General features: G+C 41.8%; 1 protein-coding gene across 1 annotated transcript in view; it reads left to right on the top strand.

Annotated features, from left to right (window-relative positions):
• Positions 1 to 12430: 12430 nt before the first annotated feature.
• Sclp (leucine rich repeat containing protein 20 sclp) overlaps positions 12431 to 15638 on the top strand; it is a 75753-nt gene continuing 72545 nt past the window's right edge. The window contains exon 1 of the mRNA XM_071588590.1: positions 12431 to 12925. The gene's annotated coding sequence lies outside the window, so the exon portion shown is untranslated. The remainder of the gene's footprint in view (positions 12926 to 15638) is intronic.

Here is a 15638-nt window from a genome sequence, read left to right as displayed (position 1 = left end):
GTGCTGTCGAAACGTTAAATAACAAATTGTGAGTGTCCTTTCTTTGTGTTTCTATATTCTAAAAATATATATATATATATATATATATATATATATATATATATATATATATATAACGTCGCCATTACGGCCATGCACACTGAGGGTTACAGATGGTGAAGAAAAAGGTTGAGATGTTTTGGGGTATCAAAGGCGGTAACACTCTTTCATGACAAGATTGCAGTTCTTTTTACCACATTGAGTAAAAAAATGTGCATCTCCCTTCTTCTCGGACACTGGGCGGGGTGCCCTAATGTTTGTGTTCTATGAGTTTAAACATTACTCTGACCTCTTAAACCCTCCAAGGGATATACCCGTAAGAAAAAGAATAAGTTGTTCAACCGTGATGATACATATATTTTCATAAATAGATATTGCCGAATATAAGAAAAAAGCAAGTGTAAGTGTTTCGTCCATTCCCACACTCGTTTTGGAATCCTTCGCTTCCTGGTGGAGAAGTAATGTTCGCTGTGATTATTCCCTCTTCAAGGCCTATGGCCACGGGAATGACTCCATTACGAAATATGGCAACCTTTGAACTTCTGCTATTTAATTAAACCAAAGGTTGTCCTGTAATGATCCTGGCCTCTCTAAAGGCTGTTTCAGTCGTTTTTTGATGAGAGAACCAACTTCAGTCGTCTTGAAAACTATTCTACAGGTAGCGTGGTGTTATTCATTGTCATTTTCAGATTCTATTGGAAAATGCTTGGTAACGGCATTTCAAGCAGCTAAAGTTCAACTTACTGCGTATTGAAATGTACAATGGTTTGTAAGAAGAAGTAGGAATTACATTGTAACTCATAATAATATCAACGTTCCATGTATATTATGCGCACATTTGTCATGTTATTGTGCTTTTGGAGAAATATGGAATGCACGAGGCCTTGATAGTAAAAACGTCCTAATTTTATGAATGGTTACGTTATTAATTGCATCAGTTCGTTTTGAAAAACATACGACCTTGTATTGATTTTAAATTTTTTTATCTTAATTGTTTTCTTTATCAACCAAGTCTTTTAGAGATCCTTTCATTTGACTAACAACATCATAATGATTAATAGGCAAATATCCTTCGCGTGATGGCCTTGAGAATCAAGTATGTCCTTTTCCACAAAAGCCTCGGATATACAATAGTTTTATAAATGTAATCATTTCTAAATAATAATATCAAGGGTTAATTTTGGAACTCTGTTTCACGATGATCATATTTTTATTTCTATTCAATGTATTTTAATAAATAAGTATACTCAAGGAGAAGATGTGTTTTTGTGTCGTGGTTTTTTGCCTTCAAAACAATGGATAAGTTTAATAAGATAGAGAAAAACCTTTTGAAAAAGAAGCGGAGATAAGAATCGGGATCTTCTTTTGCCGCTTTCATATTCATGGTTCTAGAAAATAATCAATAAACATTTTACATTTGCGCGGTGTGGCCATTACGACGTAAAGTAGCAACTGAAAAGAGGACGCTCACACCCCAGATGAGAGATCCAATTTATTTACGCTTAAATCCAAGGTTTTGCTTCTGGCTGCAGCTCTCATTATTATATTCAGTCCTGATTCTCTTTATCTCTGTTAGATCTTCCACATCACACTACATCTCTTTATTTGGCCTATGCATTTTGCCATTCAGCACCCTCGATGATCTTCAGATGCGGAAAATAGAATATACTGGACCGTTTAAAAAATATAACATCCATGTCAATGCCTCAACAGCCGTAAAATAAGATAAGTAAAGATTTCTAATTGTGAATATAGTGGTGGTGTTATCAAAAACGCTCCGAATCGTAAAGGAACAGTTATTACCTTTAAACATTACAATAGCAGACCCCTTGGAAGATATAGAAGTTACCCTATTGGGAGTCTTATATTGATTTTTCTAGCAGTGAAAATATAAAGACTTTATTTTCTTTGATATTTTTTCAAATGTAATTCTTATCGTTATATTTCATATTTTTATTTAATGTCATACAAATTAATGAAAATTATCAAGTGTCCGAGCCTCGCTACTTAAGTACTGATTACAGGCCCAACGCCAAACTGTTTGTCACCTATCAGTAAATTGCATATACGAATGAATTAACAAATTTTTGAAGGTTGTCTCTAAGGAGAGTGTGATATTTCCCTGAAGAAGAATAGTTATGAGTATCGCGCGGCGTCCGTTGTAGAGAGTGTCCACCATAGTAAAGGTCCTGGTTCAATACACGTCAATATTATGCTACTAATGAATTAGAGACTGTACGTCACTGGGAGGTGTCTGCCATTTAAGGTGCCCGTTAAAGGAGAGGTTCACCTTTGTAATGGGTCCTGATCGGTGTCCATGTTCGGTGTTTAGAGATCGTACATCCATACACAGCTGTCAGGGAATAATGAACTGTCTAAAATTGGGTGCACTTCGCTAAGGGAGGCTTCACTGTAGGTCTGAGTAATAGAAATTCAATTAGCCAAATAGGCCAATGTCCCAAGCACGAAAAATAACATTGAAGCTGATATTGTACATTTCACTGCTAAATTAAAATAAATATCCATAACATGTAAAATAAATGAAGAATAATTAAGCCTACATGCGAAGTGCGTGCAAGGGCTGTAATGACTGTTTAGTGATTACGAACATACTCGTCGGTATCTTGTACGGGAGGCCATGTGGGAAACCGCTCAACAGAAGCGCTAGCTTTAATGGAAATGCCACAACGCGCCGTTATACGCAGTAAGACTTTTGATTTTTTAAAAATAAAAAAAGAGTTACTATAAAAAATTGTTTATGACGAATGTTTCGGATCACGTTCAGCTTTTTTACAATTAATTAACACTCATAGCAAGTGCAGCCTCATCACCATAGAACCGGACTAAAATCGGCAACCGTCAAAAAATATCAGCAACCGTCAAAATATGCCTTTCAAACTCTGATCTGTTTATGAAGTACATGTCTCCAATCCCGCCAGACTTAGCCACGGAAAATAAGTTTAGATATCTTTTTCTGGAGTCGACTGAAGACCCCTCCAACATTTTATCGCCAGGTCGCACGTGTGAAGATGCGTTTAGAACGTCAGTTACATTGCCGACAGGAATTTTATTTGCACCCTTTCGAACTCAAAGTGAAGAATAAAAATATTTCCAAACGGAATTGATTTTATTCCCTGAAAGAAAGTGCATTTAAAGAGCGTTTTTGAAACAAAATATATTTTCTATCTCTGCAATCGACTTCGTAAATCAAATAATAATAATGAAAAATTAATATCATTATGTTTTGCGATTTTTTTAAAATACCTAATTTTTTTACCGAATTCCTAAATCCCATAAAATTTTTAATATAGTTACATGGTGATGCAGATACATTGCCTACTATTTACACATTGGTCATCAGTGTTGCCATATGGGAATTATTTCTCTGAAAATCGCCATATTCAAGGCTCTTTTTTAATAAAAGCCGATTTTTGTCCAGCATATTCCGATACAGCCTCCCCTTACAATAAGGTCTTGAGTACTTAGTTTTAAATGTAAATCCTGAAGGTTTCATTCCGCTGTTCAATTTTATTCAAACATCCAATGGGTTATGTACTCCAAATACTGGAGTTTTTGGAGGTGCGAAAAAGCGTAGTCCATGTAAAGGTCAAGCGAGGAAAATTGAAGAAAAGATAATACTGAAAATAAGTTAGAGGATGGATGTCAAACCACGAGGTCGGTAGTGAATGCATTTTTTTCTAAAAACGTCGAAATTAATGAACTATTTGGATCAGAGACTACCGCATTCTATTTCTTCACATGTTATAGCCGACGAGAAAACCCACGTCGCCAGAGAAGCATCCTGCCTTCCCAGTGTATCAATCCCCACTCGCCGGTTGCAGCAAAGCCAGTACACTCTGAATCATATCAGCTCTGCGCACCTTTGCGAGAAAGATCTTTCACTTTTCAAACCAGTAAAAGGATATCACGCGATTGAGCACTTTCCCTCGGCGCAATCTCATTCTGGCAATCATGAGTTCGGACTTTAAAAGAAAATGCGTTCAAGACTCAAGAGTTTCGGAGTTAACTACCAAAAAAATCCCCCACCATCTCTCCTTCAATTAATTTTCTTCCGATACTTGCGATATTGCGACTCCCCCCCCCTTCTCTTTACACCCATCTGTTGTTCCTTATGGTTCGACTTCCGGAGTGCTTCAACTTCCACGTCTTCCGTGTCATAATTCTTACCCAATGTTCGTTATTTACGGCCGAGACGAAACTGCTTTCGTTCACACTTCTGCGTCCAATTAAAAAAGAAACTCGAAAGACATGAATTCCCAGTCTTTATCGAAAAAACATCTATGGCTTTCTAGAATAATCGATTCTGATTTTATACAGATTTGTATGCGTGTTAATTCCTCATGAAGTCAAAGATACGATATTATTAATTTACACCACGCGGTAGAAGCTCCAAAGCATGGCAGAAAGGCAAAGGGTGCCGGTTCACATTTGACACTCTTCATAGTTCACTTGCCGAGAAGTTCAGCTAGCTCTAATGAACTCACTCAAGACTGCCTCGCACTCCAATCCATCAAAATAATTTCCACTTATTCCTTGTAATTTAAAACACGTGATTGTTCAATAAACTCATAGATCTTTAATACTTCATTGGAAGGATATGACCATACTAAAATGCTTTTGAAGGAGGAATTCAATTTATGTAATTCTACTGTGAAATTGTTCCAGTATCATTAGCTAGTTTTCCAGTGGTGAGAACCGGATTTTTGAAAAGATTTGCCAATAGAAAACTCGTCACCATCTGAGAAATAGGCTGTGTATCTTTAAAAAAGTCAAATTCTCTGTCAAAATATTTTACATGTCTGTTTCTCAATTCAAAGAGCACATGTAAACTTGTAGAAAGCGTGGTCTTTGCGACAAAAGTAGCAAAAGTAACTTTTTATTTCTTCTAGTAAAAGAGGAGCTAAAAGAAACATAATATCCTGTTCAAGGAGCTGCATAAATTTAATTTGGCAAACGTAAATAGTAAATAATGAAAGAAACTTAGCATTTACGTTCGCTTATAACTCGCTAGTTTTGAAATCAATTATGCGAAAAAGCGGCGCAAAAGCCTATCCACTAGTTACAACTTGGCTCTAGGTTTTCTTGCATGAGATTTTATGGCCTCGAAAAACTTTATTCATCGAGAAAAAATGCAATCTTTTAGTTTGATCAAATGGTCATAGAATATTCTTTCTTTGAAATAAAATTTTACTCCAAACTTCTATTTATCTACGTGATTTTTTCCTAATCGGTGTCTCGTTAGTATTCGATTTGGGGGAAATTCAAAGACAAATAATGTATCTGTAACATTTTTCTTTCATTATGACTATGAATTAAATCTTAAACATATCACCTATGGGTGTACGTGTTATCCAGTGCATAGAGATTTGGACTGCTGACCGGAGAATCCGGGTTCAATTCCCGGGGACGACTCAGATTCACCCAAACCGTGTGATTTTTCGGCTACCAGATCTTCCTGGAAAAACACAGGTGGCTCAAGTAAAGGGACTCGTTCCCATACTTTGATGTGTGTGAATTTCACACACCGTTCGTTGGGCTTGGTATTACGTGAGCTCTACCCTCACCTATCAAACCAAACTTTGAGTTAATAACTGTGGTTTGGTTTTTATATCACCTATTTCCCTCCATTGATGCAGGCAGTGACGTCTACGTGAGTGGGAACAGAAAATGTAACGCTATATTACAATTATGCTACATGAAAATACTCTACCGTGCATGTTAATTGTTAGCGGTATTGGTATAATAAAAATACTGATGGAAAAATATCAAAAGCGTGATGGCACAAACAAAGTAAAGAAATTAACTACTTAATTTGAACCTGAAGGCATGCCAAAGCGAAAAGATAATGATTTTGGGTATAATAAAAAGATTAGATAAAGAACGTCCGATAAAACAATGAAAGGAAACTAAAGACAGCTCTAATCCGATACCTTTAATAAGCATATTTCATGGAAGGCTCTCACTTCCATCGCATGCGCATTTTTGCTAGTATAAGGCCGCCAGCGGTGCAGACGACAGTCGTCTGGTACTCGGAGACGCAGAGCTCTCAAAAGTTTTCAACCAAAGCCAAGGGCAAACTTTTAAATAAGATTCTATTCATTAGGATCCAAGAGCCTCATCTCAAGAGAAGCTACATGCGCCGATACGAGGAATAGTTTCAAAACAGAGCCCCGAGATTTCCACAAAATTTAGAAGGAAAAGTCCTAGACCAAGGCCACCTATTCATGGAAGCTAGACGACAATCTGTCTTCAAGCCACAAGGGGAGTGCCGGGCTTCCGGAAGTATAAAGTAGGCCACGAGTTGGGCCATCAAAGGCTAAGTAAACTGAGTCACTTTGAAAAGGGCGATGAAAATATAATTATGCTCTGCAATAAACCAAAGTTATGGAAGGATAAAATCTACCGCTCCAGAAATATTATGTCGCTTCGGTAAAGTGCCCTGACATCTATGATTTATGCTGCACAATTTTTGGGAACTGGAATTTCGAATCTGTACTCAAGCACTTCTAAGGGTGGAATGTACTTTCATCGATACCAATAATCAATTCAGAGCTCTTTCCAAACGTTCTAGAAATACAGTATATACTAAGACCTATTCAATGAAATGCAGCGTATTTCGTACAATTTACGCAATATGCAAATTTTTTTAGGAACTTCTCATACCTATATGGGCACGTGATAGTATTTGTGATCTTAGTAAATCCGTGTACTCATTTTCACCTTGTCCCCATACATTGCATGGAAACGTTTGTATGAAATGCTAGATAATATTAGTCAGAGGCAGAGCAGCATGAATCCTTCAATGGAAGAAAACGTTGTTGAAGAAAAGTTTGGATTCAGGAAAGGAATGGATGTAAGGGATACTATTGAGGGGAAGGCCAAAGGTTATGTATGTGTTTTGTAGACTTGATGAAGAAATTTTATTGTGTTACGTTGGGTATTAAAGTAGGTATTTTACCGTTTAAGTTAAGTTCCAGTTGGAGACATCATGCATAACTGGTACATTTACTTCCCTCTTCCAACCAGAAATTTAACCTGAAATCGGTCGCTACTGTAAGTCCCTCTACAAATCCGCATACTTTTTTCCTCCTTTCATTCCATACAACATGCATATCCTATTTCTTCCCCTTCCTCGTTTGTAATCCTCTCTATCAGATTCTTTAACATCTCATTCCCAATCATCTCCCCACTATTCCCAGCACTTCCTCGTTTGTTTTTCTTTCCGACCATTTCACCTTTTCCATCCATCTCCGTACCCACATTCCAAGTGGCTCCAATCTACTCCTAGCATCTTCCTTCATTGGCCTTGTTTCCCCGCTATACAAAACCACGCTCCATATTAATGTTTTGACGAGCCGTTTCTCAACTTCCTTACTCAACAACCCTCCTGTGATCAATGCTCTCCTCCTTGCGAAAGCTTCTTTACCTAGCACAATTCTTCTATATGTTGATGCCTATTTCGAAGAGAAATGGATTGAATTAGAAGTACAGATGCCTAATTAAAAACTTCTATATGACGCAGGTGACATCATTAAAATTGAGGTGTGAAAGAGCTGACCCATTTTGTCCAGGTAGAGGTGTGAAGCAGGACTTCTCTTTGTCCCAACACTGGTCACTATTTACTCGGAAGTTGAAATAGTAATGGAGTGTTGGTAGAAGGTGAAGAGCAAAAACACAAGAGGAAGGAAAAAAGCATAAGTGAGGTTTGCAGTTGACATGATGTTGACGACAGAGAGACAAATGGAGTTAAATGAAATGCTGAAACATTTGAAACTGAGAAAAGAGAATATGGTCAGAGAAGAAAACTTGGGTGATAAAAATCGGAGATCCGGATGGATAACTTAAATGTTTTCTGTAGATGAATTAGGTTAGGAAATGTGAGAAGGTATTATTATATAAGAACAGTAATAACGGAAGACTGGCAAAGAGAATGGGAAATAAAAGTGAGAATGGAAATGGTCAATGCGTCATACATGAAAAAAAGCTTATTGTTAAGCAGCTGGATGTATTTGGATCTGAAGAAGAGTTTAATGAAACGCTATGCATTGAACGATATCCTATACGGATGTGATGCATGGCTATTGATGGAAAGGAATAGAAAAAGAATATAAGCCTTCGAAATGTGGATTTGTAGAAAGATGCTGGTGATCATTTGGTCTGAGGGAATGAATAATGAGTAGGTACTGAAGAGAATCAGAAAAGAGAGAAGCTTGATTGACGTCATCACAAAGAGGAAGAAGTAATTGCTTGGACTTGTATATACTGAGGGTGAACTACTTGATGAAGGATATCTTAGAAGAAACAGTCGAGGGAGCAGTGAGGGAGGGAATGGGAAGGCTTAACTTTGTGGACGTTGTTAAGGAGAATTGATACGCGAGATTGAAGAAAATGGCAGAGGGTAGAGAAGGGTGACGAAAGAGTTGTATCTGCTTAGCAGAATACTGCTGATGATAACCGATAAGAAATGGATCGAACTCACCTCAATGCAGTTGAAGCATGAGAAGAATAATAGATGACAAATCCTAAGGGAGTGTATTTCCAATTCACTCTTCTGACTTCCCTCTCTCCCCAAAACCCTGTCTGTAACATCATTTTTCCACTTGTATCTTAAGTCTTAAATACCGTAGTTAGTAGTCGGTTTCTCCCATAATTATACCCAATATTGCATCCATGGCTAAAAGCTACCGACCGTCAGTGGCCAGGGTAAAATTAATAATGATCCGAGGAAAATGAGCTCTTCATCAAGATATACTGAAAAAGAACAAACTTAAAATCTAAGTCAAGATCAACGTGCGGATGTCTCATTTACCATCCGCGGGGTCAACCCAGATGATACAGAACTTCTCCTCCGATAGGTGACGACTATAATTGTGTCCATTGTCTTCGCATTTCTCCGTAAAAGATGACTGGTTCCTGTAGCCAACGGCCACGAAGAGAACGAAATTCGGCAACAATGGACGATTCTGTGCCAAACGAAAGGTTCCTTTCCAGTTGACCCGATATCGGATGAAGTTAAATTCAAGGGAGGGTGGTGTATTAGCCCAGTGGGTGGAGAGTTCGGCCACTGGCCGGAGGGCTTGCCTCGGGCCAAGGGTGCATAGGGTTTGATCCCCGGTGGCTTCGAACACTCTCAACTTCACCGAAGCTGTGTGGTTTTTCGAGTACCAGATTTTCCTGGAAAACTACGGGCGATTGAGAAAGGAACCACTCCCCCCCTCTAACCTAATTATAATGTAATTAAATAATTAACATATATGGAACTTACACGTCGTTGGGTTTTGCACGGGGTGAGCTCAATTTTCAGTGAGATTACTGTCATTTTTCTAACAATTTCGTCGTCAGATGACCCTTAAGATTCTCATTCTCTGAAATGAATTTGTCGATTCACTAAAGAGATTTCCTATTCGCATTCTTTTAATTCAATGAACACAACTCAGACTATCAATAATGATTCTAAACTTAACGCGATCATATCTTCGATATAGGCACGTGCTTCGCGTGAAAAACTTAATTGATAGACACAATACTATTTGATTGAAGAAAAACAATAATTAAAGTATTCTCTCCTTTGGTAAGTTTAAAAGTTTTCAGCACGGAAATGAATTTGGGAGGTTTTTTACGACAACCACAAGCTCCGCAACCAAAATTAAATCACATTTTCCAAATGAAAGACGAGAAATTGTAATGTTTCCAAATTCAAATGTATCTTACTTAAATAGAACCTTAGAAATTTGGAGAAATCATGAAAAGACGTATCATAAATTACCCCTTAGAATGTATGAATAATGAAAATAATTACACTTTTATCATGTTTCACATTAATTTTCATTTTACACAAAAAATAAATGTGACTTGATACATTTCCAAGTAAATTACCTCCATAAAGTACACTTGAATGTGAGTGGAGAAACCTATTGTGGTGAAATTCGACGAAATCCAATGAAAAAATACATAAAATTCAAAACATTTTTCGCCAGCAAAATATCATTACACCACATTCTCTCTTCTTACCTATCACGCTCGTTTGACATTCAAATATGCACGGATTATTCCTCTTAATCCCTTTCTTCTTGATTAAATTATTGATTAAACAGAAGAGGATCAAATAATTGTCTGCGCATTCATTAAACACACTCGCATTCCCTTGGATGGGACTCGGATCCCGTACCTTGGACCGAAGTAGTCAATTAATTCTTTCCTTGGCAGTTCTTCGGCTGGCAATTCCCGACGTGATCCATCATCATTCTCTTGCTATTGTCTCCACATTCATTGCTCCTCTTCACTTTCACCGTGATCAATGCTGACGAATTTCGTTTCTCCAAAGGCCGTTCTCGGTTTGGGAACTTTCAAGTACCCAAGGCGCGAAGATCAATCCAAGACCCTTGACGGGGCGCGGATTGGCCCTTGGCAGTCGCCCATGCCTTAAAGCGTTCCCCGTTTCATCGGAACCGACGCTCCACGAACGAATCATGTTACCTTCCGCATCCCCGTCTAATCCATCTCCCCGGCCCTCCACGGCGTCCCACGGAAATCCAGTCCCTTCCTCTCACGCGCTCTTCTTTCCTCTCAAATCCGACCGTTGCTTCGCGTTGAAAACCTTTCCCTCTAGGTTGCAAAACCCTCATGAGAAGTACTCGTAAGTGAGCTTGTTTTGAATCGTTTCTGATGAAAAAGTGTGCGGTGATTCGACGGAAAAAATCTAGTCTCCCGCCAGGATTTATATTTGTGTGTGTGTGTTCATGCATATTTAGTGTTTATGCAGTTATAGTTTGCAAATAGCAGCACCCTTATGTCAATTTATGAAAAATATATTGGGAAAATGGAATTTTTTTGACGATTTTTTACATTTCCTTTGGGCCTTGCGTATAATTTCCCTCCACTTCCGTAGCGATTCATCATGTTATTTGATTGGTGCTGGGATGGCAAGACGAGTCAATTTGCCCTCCTTGGAAACATCGGTTCAATCAATCCACCAAATTCAATTACACTAAACCTGGGCTTGTGCTGACCAAAAAGTTACTATTCCCTGGAAGCAAGGTTTACGGTTGACTGCACTGAGGGTGTAAAATGAAGCTCATTCGCACACAATTTTAGGGTCGATATTAAAATAGTCCACGCCCACTCAGATGAAACAGGGCCGGGTGGTAGCGTAGTGCTGAGAGCGATTGGCTTCTGACCAATGCATCTCCGGCTCAAATCCTGATGAATCCTCTGTAATAAGTAGAAGAGGAGAATATTCGAGCAGTGTGCATTTCTGGGTTCCCCGAATTTTGTGGTAAATCGCTGGTGGCAAGCGAAACGTATTCATCCTCCTGCTAGTTTAATTTTGTGTTTCTCTACCCCTTGGAACCAAGAACGAGTTGAGCTAGCACGTCATCTATCAAAGCCAGTGTTCGGGCTGATTGCCTTAGCGGTGGTTTATCCTCCCTCACGCACTGCTTTGGAAGTTTGGCGACCCTTCCCCTTGATGTCATCAACACCACAGAGATCAACCTAAATTTTGGTTTGGACGGGTGAGGACTAAGCCAAAGGACGTTGGTAATGCACACGTTAACACGGTCTATTCCTTTCCCTATGCCGCCATTCCGTTGGGTTTTCAACTCCCCTCTAATTCATCTACAGTTTGGATCTGCCGAGTAAATTCATTTCTCGGAAACATGAAAAGAATCGAGGATCGTCTTAACCCATGCCCTCCATCCCTTCGCCGTTTCCTTCCCTTCGGCCGCTTAATTATTCATGGCGTGCGTTGGAAACCCGTGTCGCAGCCGCGGGGTTGAAACACGCGGCGCAACCACCCTCCCCACGGGTTCGATCGAGGAAAAGCAGCCGGGTGATCCTTCAGGACTTTGTTCTTTTATTTTCTCTCTGATCCGAAGGATGGGGGAGGGTGGGAACAATGACGGCCGTGGTGCCCAATCGGACGAACCCCATCCACTCGGAAGCGGAGATAAATAAGCAGGACTTCGCGTGCACCCTGTACTTGCCACACACATACGCGCACGAAACCTCCCCACATTCCCTCTCAACTCCCCCCCCCCTCCCACTTCATTGCCGGAGGAGAAACATCTTCCCGCTCCTTGGCCAACACACTCACTCACTCACATCAGACAGAAGCATCCCCCTCCCCTCTCTCCCCTTCCATACCCTTTCCTCCTCCCCCTTCCCCCGCCCGCCCCTCCCCTCTTCCCCTCCCCTCCCCCTTCCCCTCGTTCCCCTCCTTCCCTTCCCCTCCCCACCTCCTCGCCCTTCCCCTTCTTTCCTTCCCCTTCTTTCCTTCCCTTTCTCCCACCGCGCAGTCAGCTGATCGACGCCCCACGCTCGCCTCGCTCAGGGACGTCGTATATAAACAAAACACTGGAGCGTGCTCGAGCAGATATTCACGTGCAGTGAGAGGTGGCACTTCTCCCACTCTATCTCTCTCGTTCTCCGGGATACCTTTTCCCTTTGTTTCCCACTCCGCGGAAAAAATAGCGAAAGGTGGGAAGGAGAGTCGCCGTAGAGGAGATTCGGAAGTGGATACGGGGAAGTTGTATCGTCCCGACCGTCGGCAGAGAGACTTGTAATCCCCTTCTAAGGAATCTCGGTTTGTGGGCGCGGAGCAAGCTGGCTGACTGATCATCCCTTCGGAGTTCCCAGGCCAGTGCGGCTGGTTTATCCCTCGGCGTTTCGGGCCGCAGCGCAAGTTCGTCGCTCCGAAGGATACGTCGTCGCGAGGGAGGCAGAGTCAATCCCTCCGCGGGGACTGTTGAGGAGTCTTCCTCCGCCGCCGTTTTTTGGCCGTCGCCCCGCCCTGACCTTCCGCTCCCGTTGGCGATAGAGAGTGTGCCCCGTGTCGGTGTGGCCCCCTTCTCACTCGCCCAGTGAAGTAAGTGTACTCGGTTTTGTGTTCCGTCCCGTGATATCCTCGGAGGAAATGGTCTCGCGGGACGGCAGGAGAAAAATAGAAATGAGAGTGAGGCGTAGGTCTATCCCGGATCCCTGTGGGTGTACGTTTTGGAAATTTGATTCCTTTCGTAAAAAACAATAACAGGATTCAGATTAATTCTCGGATTAAAATCGACCTGATGGAGAGGTCTGGAAGGTGGATGTAACTGTATCTTTCATTCTCTCCCTTACTCTGCTCTCCGCGACATCCCTTCGTTGCCATCGGTAGTGTCTCGCGGACTGGGATTGATTGTTTGTTTGTTTATTGGACGATCGAGCGATCGCGGCGAGACTTTACTTTCTTGTCTCCGTGGACTCGTTCCCTAGGCCACTTCGAGTTTCAATCGAGAGTCCGAGGGGGCGTGTTCGCCGTGGGGGAGGGAACGGGAATGGATTTCATAATCTTTCACGTCGTTCCACCGTTTCCATCGCGTTCACACCGAGCGGCGGCGTTCACGATAATCCCACGAGGGTAGCACGTTGAGGAGAGTGGGGAGGTTGTGGATGAGGGAAAGGTAGGAGCGAGATGAAATTATTGGAGTGAGAGAGAGGCGGAGAAAAATCGGATCCGCTTCCGGTTTCGGGAACTCTTTCATTATGGGAAGGAAAAAAATAAATAACTTTCGCCGTCGAGAAGGGAACGGAGTGCTGATCTCTACGAGGTAGGCCGTTTCCCTCTTCCTCGACGACTCGAGGAGTAAGAGCTCCGTCGGGAATTCTCTCTCGTGCGCGGCGCAATAGGCAGAACCCTCCATCGTCCCCCTCCCCGCTCCGTGCGTGGGTTTCTGGATAGAGAGAGAGAAAGGTAGTATGTGTGTGTGTGGGAGTGGGGAAAAGGGAGAAGAGAGGGAGAGAGAGAGAGGAAGCGGGCGTCCTTTGTGTATATCGAGCGAGAGGACCAGTGGCGGTGGCTGAAGCTGCCTCCTTCTCTATTCCTCCCTCTCTCTCTACATATATATGAGCCGGAGGGCGCAAATGGGGAGGGGATTAAAGGAAAAAAAGTAGGAAAGAGGCGTGGTCGCCTTCTCTCTCTCTCCACCCCACCCCCCGGGGTCCACCCTATATCTCCCGAGGGAAGGGTGACCGAAAGTGCTTCGCTCTCGTCACCAATTGCAACAGTCCGCTCGCTCCGCTGAAATCAGAGTTCGCCCAAAAATATTGTCCTTTGAGCCCCCCCCCCCCCCCCCCCAATGTGCCTAACTCTTTAAAAGCTGTGTTCAATTTGGAAAACTAGGATTCTCCCGATTCCCTGCGTCCTAACAATCTGATTCCAAGCGTGTTTCTTACGGTGCACTCGCAAAATGAAAACTTAGATTTTCGAAATCTAGATTAATCCAAGGTCATCTCGGTGCCTTCGGCGATTTAAAGTTTTTTTGTCAATATTTTCGAGGAACGAGCGTGGGGTGAGCGCGGTCATTCCTTTGTTTTTATTAGCACATCACGCTGAATAAATTGAACTCGAGTAAATCTGGATTTATTTGACCTCCGCCGTTTAATATCACGAGGAGTCATTAGCGAACCCATGATTTTAACCCATTTTGTCTTGATTCGAAGTGCAGACACATTAATGTTTTAATTCATGATCGTTCGTTCGCCGATGGGTTTTGTGTGTCATAAATTTTCAACTTCTCACGTGATTTCCAAACGAGTGATTGATGCGGTTCACCTCATAATCATCCCCCCGACCTTCCGAGAGAATAATCTCGCCTCTCGCCGAGGGATTTCGTTGGCGGATGCCTACGGTAGGCGAATGAGAAACAACGAGGCTCGTGTAGATCGCGCTCATCAATATTTCATGGCCGCCAATCGGATGGGAGCTATTTTCTTTAAACAAACCCAACTTCCCTCTCGAAGGGAAAGGCCGCTTCCCCCACCCCTCGATCCAAACGTTAACGGGCGCGAACAAAATCGATGCAGGAACCCGTAAAACTTCCGACGCGCTGACATGTAGTCCTGCCCCGACGAGAAACGACCCGTGAAATCGCCTAACGAATCCACGTAGGTGAGAATTTCGGAGTCGCCCGAGTGCGTTTTCGTTCAAATCTCCTCCCTCGCGGTCTTGTCGAGGTGTCCGGGGTTGTCCCTCTCCATCTCGGGACGGGATTGATTGTTACGATGGCGCGAAAATTGGAGGTGCGATCAACGAATGGGGTATTTTCACGATTTGTGGCACCCGTCCCTCTTTCGTTCCCGATAGGGGCCGGTTTCTCAGGTGGAGGCGGGCGTTTTCGACTCCATCGGCAATCCTTATCTGAATCAGAGAGGAAGTACTGGAGAAAGCAAATCGATTACCCCCCCCCCCCCCCCACGGACCAGTTTTTTCGTCTATCCTAAACGAAAACTTTCTATTTCCTATTAAAATAGCGCGTAGGAAAGAGGAATAGATGAACACCACCAGAAAATTTCTATCTCTTGAGTGAACCTTTAACATGATACAAAATATGTATTACCTTATTGATCGATATGTTAATGTGAACTAAGCTCACGGGAAAATATTGTAATTCAAATTCAATACAAATTTCCGAAGAGTTTTTTGGTATTTATCATTGATAGATTTCTATTGGCATTAATGAAAGTAGCGTCGAACAAAATATTGCACGAAATACGTAGAGATTTTCTGATACAAACGTTTTTGTACGATAAAAACAAAAAAT

This window comes from Hetaerina americana, unplaced genomic scaffold, assembly GCF_022747635.1.
Source record: "Hetaerina americana unplaced genomic scaffold, ioHetAmer1.1.p SCAF_3, whole genome shotgun sequence".
NCBI lineage: Eukaryota > Metazoa > Arthropoda > Insecta > Odonata > Calopterygidae > Hetaerina > Hetaerina americana.
The sequence above is the reverse complement of the archived record's forward strand: the minus strand, read 5'-3'. Positions and strand labels throughout refer to the sequence as shown.